This window comes from Fukomys damarensis, unplaced genomic scaffold, assembly GCF_012274545.1.
Source record: "Fukomys damarensis isolate Sample0158 unplaced genomic scaffold, DMR_v1.0_HiC HiC_scaffold_33, whole genome shotgun sequence".
NCBI lineage: Eukaryota > Metazoa > Chordata > Mammalia > Rodentia > Bathyergidae > Fukomys > Fukomys damarensis.
Genome location: NW_022900945.1, coordinates 46,772,436 through 46,779,764, shown reverse-complemented (window position 1 = coordinate 46,779,764; position 7,329 = coordinate 46,772,436).

The window sequence follows — 7,329 nt, the reverse complement described above, 5'->3', positions numbered from 1 at the left end:
AAGTTCCTATCAGTCTTAATTACTGCAATTTCAAAGCTGAAAAGGGTGTGTGTGTTTGTGTGTTTGGTGTGCAGGCTGAAATGCAACAGTGGTAAAATCAAGTAAGACAACATTTTTTGGGGGGAAAACGAAGGTCAGGGCAAGGAGGAATGATAAATATGGTGTTTCTTCAATGGCCTCAGTGACTTTCCCACTCACTTCCCTGGGCGCTGGGCATGCAATTCTTACTTTCTCAATTACATTAACTCAGATCACTTCTTCCACATCTACAGCAAATCAGGAGCGACCTCGCCCCAACCATGTTCCACAAGATGGCACCCCTCTGAGTGTCTCCAAGGAAAAGTACAGTGACAGGCGACAGGTGACACCATCCACGAAAGGGCTACTGGTGAAAATGAGGTAAGCTGGGTTACAGGTTTGTTTGTTTGTTTTCTTCCATTCTAATTTAAGAACTGAGAAATCACAGCAAGGGCAAGGACTCGCCCAGTGTAACACAGTTTAAGGCTGTTTCATCACTTTATCCTGGCTTCCGAGGGATTCCATCCTCTAAAGATTTGCTATGAATTTTACTCCTGTTTGATCTGGGCAAAGGGAAGACGATCCTAGAGACGGTAAGAGAAAACTGGACTGGAGGAACCAAGGTTAAAACATGTACACAGTTGTCCTCTAAAAACCTCTGCCGAATCCTCACAGTGAAGGACAAGACTGTTCAGAGTGGAAGACACTCCTTCCCCTTCCTCAGTAATTTATCATTTAAAAGTTAGGGAAGGACAGCGGGCAGACATGACAGCTACATAAAATTATCAGTCAATAAGCAGGAATGAAAAGCCACCACAAAAAAGTACAACGCAGCCTGGGAAAGGAGTTTCCATTCCACAAGTACATTACGTGGGGTCCGTATAAGCTGCAGCTGTCACCAGCACTGCCCTAGAGCTTCCTTAACATCCCAACCACCATCCCCAGCAGGGCAGCTTCTGGAGGCTTCCTCCGCGAGGCGTTACAGATCTTCCCACTGAATCAGCATAACTCTTGGGGCCCGAAGGGAACGCTGAGATTTTCCCGATGAATATGGGTGAACATGTCTAGGCAGTACTTCAGAAGCCTGCCTTTCCCCTCACTCTGAAAGATCTACTGATGGTGATTTTAGACCTCAGCTCCCAGTAATTCCAGTGCTGCCACCTGCCAGCTACATGACCTTGAACTGAACAGTTGGTCTCAGTCTCGTTGTCCCTTACAATGAGAATAACATTTGGCACAAGGATGGTCTGGTTAGTCAAGGAACTTGACCTCAACTGAAAACAAAACACCTAAAAACTGCGCTGTTTCCAAAACCTACAAACAAAGGCTTCTAACTAGCAAGACAGGCCTCCTCCGGGAGGGCAATAGTAACTGCTCCAAATGCAGCCCAATTCACAGCTGGCCAGGAGGGTGGTAGAAATGGAACCTCTGAACTCAAACTTGGCAAATTCCATCATTGCAGGGAAGCCGAGGGAGGGCTGGGTTCAGACCGTGATAGTTGCCCTACAGGAACTGCCTTGAGATGCTGTTCGAATAATAAGTACTGGCCGCTTTCCTGAATCATGTTATTAAATTATTCAACAGTCATATACAAAAATGTATTCTGCAAAGTGCTTCACAAACGTTATTATAACCAGTTCTAATTGACTTATAGATTACTGCCATTTCTCACTTCCTATGAAAATTCTTTAACCCTTTATGAAAAACAGACCTTAGTTGGGTATTTTAAAATTTTACTTGATTTTCAAGAAACAATCAAGTCCAGTTTATGACACCTTCATCTGCTCCTAAAACTACGTGGTTTACTTTGTATACAAAGAATTTTCTAGCCAAGGATCTGAAAGCTACAAGATGGCTGTGCTAAGGGCAAACAGTGACTGCCAGGACACTAAGACTCTCTGGGCCCAGGTGACACCAGCGCAGGGCCATTCTCAGCAGAGGGCGGGGCCCACGGGATCACCACGCCTTTGTGCTCCTTCTCACTCACTGCAGAATATCCTCTAGCAAGGCCAAAGCCGCAGGTCCTCTGTGAGCCCAGCTGGGGTTAAGGGGAAGAGGGTTCCCTCATCCCAAAATGAGTGTGACTCACCTTCCTCTCTAATCCACCTGCATGCAAATTTTCAACAAACCTGCCATCCCACCTTACCTGCAACAGGCTGCTTCCATGACCATTTGAAAATAAAATTTCTAGGACATGTAAAGAATCAATGTGCTTTATATTCACTGACTCTTAAAAATGTACTTTGCTTTTCCAGTAATTAAAAATAAAAGCCCCCACCCTGCATTTCTTCAATGGAATAGCTCTACCTCTAGGATGGGCACCCAGAAAAGTAAAAACTTTGGCTTCTTTCTTAATAATCTCTATCTGCCACCCTCCCCAATTTTTTGTCAGATTACTCTGGTATGAGATAAGAAATGATAAGGGGATCTAATGAATTCCCGCTAACTCTGATCACTCCTTAACTGGTACCCTGAAACCTAAGGTAAGAAGCAAAACGACTGCAGTCTGAAAAGGGTAAGGGCATTGAGGGCCTAAAGAAATACAACACAAGCTGAAATAATACAGCAAGTATGGTGCCCTGGCCCTGGAAGCATCACGTGGAAGATAAGGAAAAATACAAAAGGATAAGCCCCTAAAGTGCCCCAGGGCCCTGGAAACCATCGTCATAACAGACTAAAAATACAAACACCTAGGCCCACTGATCACAAAACATTATCAGGCCTCCAAGCAAAGCAAATCTCAAAGATAAAGCTCAAATCACCATAAATCAATTTTTCAGATCACCAACAGAGAACATGGGATCGTCCTAAGTAGGGGATGAGCAAAACCAGATAGAGAAATGATGTCCAGGTACATTACATTATAAAGTCACAAAGCAACGGAATACGGTCTATTGGACAAAAATCCTTTGGCTCAGGACTTCAAACCAAACGAGGGGAAACGTGTGTGCTGGGCTGTGGGGTGTGTGCTCTTTTCTCACTGACAGAAACTGCTATCCCAAACTTGGTCAAAAATAAACGTGAAGGACTTTGTGTGGATTCCTAGCAGATTTCAGCACAACTAATGAGGTGAGTCATATGCAAAGAACAGTCTCTCCGACTCCAGCCAAAGAACACACTTCCTCTCACACTCAATTCATAGCAATGTGAGAAAGTTCAGATCTGACTTGGTTATGAACCCTTTCCCCAAAATATGTAAGGAGATAATTTGAAAAAGGAGTTACACATAGTAGACTTTTCTTTACTTCACATTATCACTTACAAGACACATATTTTCAGTGTCATCTTGAACTGGACAGTGCTGGCAGGGACAAGGAAGCATTCTGCCCAGTATTTTGCTGTTCAAACCCAGACACTCTGATTACCGTGAGCCCATCTTATCAGACACTCATATTTCTCCTTCTGGCCTGATGGCTGGCGCAGGGCCCCAGGCAACTAGAAGAGGGCAGCTCAGCTCCCACATCAGGCTCTTTCCACCACAAAAGACTGAAAAGCCCATTCCACTAAGACTTCGGTGAAAATCAATAGTGGATAAGGTCTTTCACTGGAAAAGTGAAAGCAGATGGAACCCCAACACGCCACTAAATAGGTTTGCTTACTGGGCAAAGATAGCAGCAATGTCAATGGACATTCCCCCCTCGCTTTTCCTTTGAAGGGCAATTAACAGTATCCCGTTATTGCCAATCTTTAGTATTAATTTTTTCAGGGGTAAGGAAAACTGTTCTCTGGCTTTGAAGAGGCTTAAGACTATCTGGAACAGTAAACTCGGCCTCTGAAGAGGCCTGGTCCTCTCTGTTCCAGTTACTGTGTAAGCCCCAGCAACAATGGTCACACTGCACGCTGGCACAGCACGCTCTCTATAAACAGAACAGATTACTCCACTTGATCCTCAGGGTGAGTACGTACCCGGAGGCCAGACCAGAGACTGGAGCTTCGGGGGTCTTATTTATTCTTTTAACTGTTTGCAAGTGAAGCAACTATTTTAGATTTTTGATATAAAAGTTTTCTGCAGCTATTTAGGTAAAGCCTCATTCTCATTTAAAAATTTTAACATTTAAAAACAACAGCAGTCTGATTTGAAGAGAAAGTCACTAATCTGTATGTATGGTTGTTGCTAAAATAATCACCAAGCAATGATTTCAAAGGATACTGGAATGGAACACATATGAGTGACTATTTCATTATTATGCTTTAAAATGTTGAATTGTTAAATGTTTCATTTAAAATTTGATTTTAAATTGAACAACTTAAAATGTTAAATTGTTAAATGTTTCATTTAAAATGTGATTTAGGCCGGGCATGGTGGCACACACCTGTAATCCCAGAACTCGGGAGGCTGAGGCAGAAGGATTGTTGCGAGTCCGAGATCAGCCTGGGCTATACAGTGAGTTTCAGAGTAGTCTGAACTACATAGTGAGACCCTGTCCCAAAAAACCAAAAAAAAAAAAAAAAAAAAAAAAAAAAAAACCTTAAAAAAAAATGATTTAGGGTTGGGTTGGTGGGTTGGGTGTGGTGTACTAATACCAGTTCTTGGGAAGATGAGGCAGGAGGATCACTGAGAGTCACTTGGGCTACATAGTGAGTTCCAGGTCAGTCTCAACTACACAGTGAGACCCTGTCCCAAAAAACCAAAAAAAAAAAAAAAAAAAAAAAAAAAAAAAAAAAAAACCTTAAAAAAAAATGATTTAGGGTTGGGTTGGTGGGTTGGGTGTGGTGTACTAATACCAGTTCTTGGGAAGATGAGGCAGGAGGATCACTGAGAGCCACTTGGGCTACATAGTGAGTTCAAGGCCAGTCTGAACTACATAGAAAGACTGTCTCAAAACATAAAACAAACAAACAAAATAAAATGTGATTTAGGGATAATACTCCTGAGAATCTGCAAATTTTAAATTTTAAACCTCACTTGGACAGTGGGGGGGTGCTTGCTTTGGGGCTGCTCTGCACCTTTTCAGGATTAGGATGCAGGGCTTCCTTTCCAACCTCCCACCCAAAACTGAGCCACAAGTGTTACAAACTTACTAACAGTAGGTTACCAAAAGAGGAGGATACACCATCTGGAGAGGGTACACAGAGGACCCAAGAGGCCCAGAACTGACAGGCTCCGTGGGAGGCCACCTCAAACCCTCTTCTCTGCCCCCTAGGGCCAATCACCAGTGTCTCCTGCAACCACTTCACTTGCTTCTGACTAGGCCCAGCAACTTTGCACTGGAAGGACTCAGCCTTCCCATGTTTTGAGTCTAAAGTACTAGGTTTATAGCAGCCAAAGGATATTTAGTCACACTTTCAAGTTGAGCTCCAAAAGGGCAGCTGATAATTTTACCATACAACACCTTTTTGCTGACATGTGTACCCCATGTGCAATGGTCACCTGAACCTTTTCCCTACCCCTCTTTAAATCACTACCCATAAGTTATAATTTATTTTCTAGGTAACTAGGTTAATATTCAAACCCAAAACTGCAGGGAAAGGCTGATGAGACCCCCTCCCCCCATCCTTTATAAACTTGAGAAAACAGTTTTTCACATTTCTAAACAGTTGTGGTGTGTACCTTTGGTGAGCTAAACAGTGGTGGGTGGCAGGCCTAGCGGAGGACTTAAGCCAAGTCACTGGCAAAAACACCCAATAAGAATAAAAGGGACAAAATCCTATTTCATCCAGGAATGATTCAGCAAGAGCTGTTCTTTCGTTTTCTTACCAAAGGCTTAGGAATTAGATTTTAAGGATATATAATAAGCCCTACGTGGGGAAGAAATTAACGATGACCTTACCAATTAGCTGCCGGCACACGCTTCCTGGTAAAGTTAACCAATTATCACCAGGGCTTTAGTCACCACTCCACCCACATTTTAATCCCCATGTGGAAAAATCCTAACATTTAGGCATGAAATATTCTTCTGAACACTTGGAATATCACAATAAGTCACTAGAATGGATGGACACTGTCACACAACCTAGTGCTCGATGTACTAGCATACACAAAACACTAAGTACTACCCAGCCAACAGGCAGCACCTTATCTTATGTTAACCACGAGCTTGTGTTTGCCAGCCAGCAAACATTCTATTAGGGTTCCCAAAGACATCAGGGTTGTCTCTCAACTAACTACTCAGATGTCACTGCTGTGGCTGTGTGCGGTTATAGAGACATCCACATATATGTATATTAGCTCCTTAAAACACCGGTCTCGTCTACGAATTCACTGTCACAATTACCTGAAGAATAATTCTCTAGAGTTCTGCATGTAAGATAATGGTTAAGGAGCAAATGCAGGTTTAAGCTTGAGAGACCACGGGCCATTCAGGAATCAAGTCTGTTCTGTCACTAACCAACCATTTGACCTTGAGCAAGTCACCTCACCTTCACAGGTCTTAGTATGCATGCATCTTTGATCTCTACAAAGAACGAGCTTTAAAAGAACTGCTTACAGGAATGGCCTAGGGTTTGATGGTGTGGAACAAACAAACACAAGCTAAATTAAACGTCACAAACAAAACGAAACACTCACACAACTAACCCAGGATCCATGGTGGGGAGCAGGAGCCTACCTGGCCAGGCCAGGCCTCCCCTTTGAAAAGTGACACGCACTGTGCGTTCCTATTAGCTCCCATTCTCCCTGCCCGGCCCAAGCCTTTCCGATTACCTCCTTTAAAATCCAGAGTAGCCAAAGCTCGAGCCCTCCCCTCTGCCCTCATCTCTGCTCACAGCCAGGCAGGGACCTTAAGACCCACAGAGTAAACAGGGGATTCTTCCCCACTTGTATTCTCCTGATCTGGTGCCCTTTAGTCCCATGAACTGCTACTTCTCAGGTCATCCTGGGTATATATACCAGGATGGACACATACACACGGATTTCCCCCAAGTGGGCTTAGTCTCCGGGAATCACTTCGAACGTGAATGTATTAGGACGTCGCAGTACAGAAATGGGGAACACGGCCTAGTGAGCCCTCCAGGCCTGCACCACTCACTCTTCGGCCCCTAGATCGCTCGTTTCGTTTGGGGGCCACTTCTGGGTGAGTCGGTGGTGCTGGAAACCGGCAAGGCCTTCCGACCCACAGCCTCCAGTCCTTTTCCAAGGCTCACTGTACCAGAGGCCCTGGTGAGTCAGCCTGTGCTTCTTCAAGGCCGGTCCCCCCAATAAACCTGTACAGCCTCCCCAGGGCAGGACGGCCCCAGACACGGGGTGCATCCCGCTGCGCAGAGCGGCCATGACGGCTCCCAGAAGTATATCTTCAAGGCCATCTATCTTAGGGCAGCGAAGACACACCCTTTCTGGCACCCGCCCGCCCGGCTCGGCGGTAAGGGGAAGCC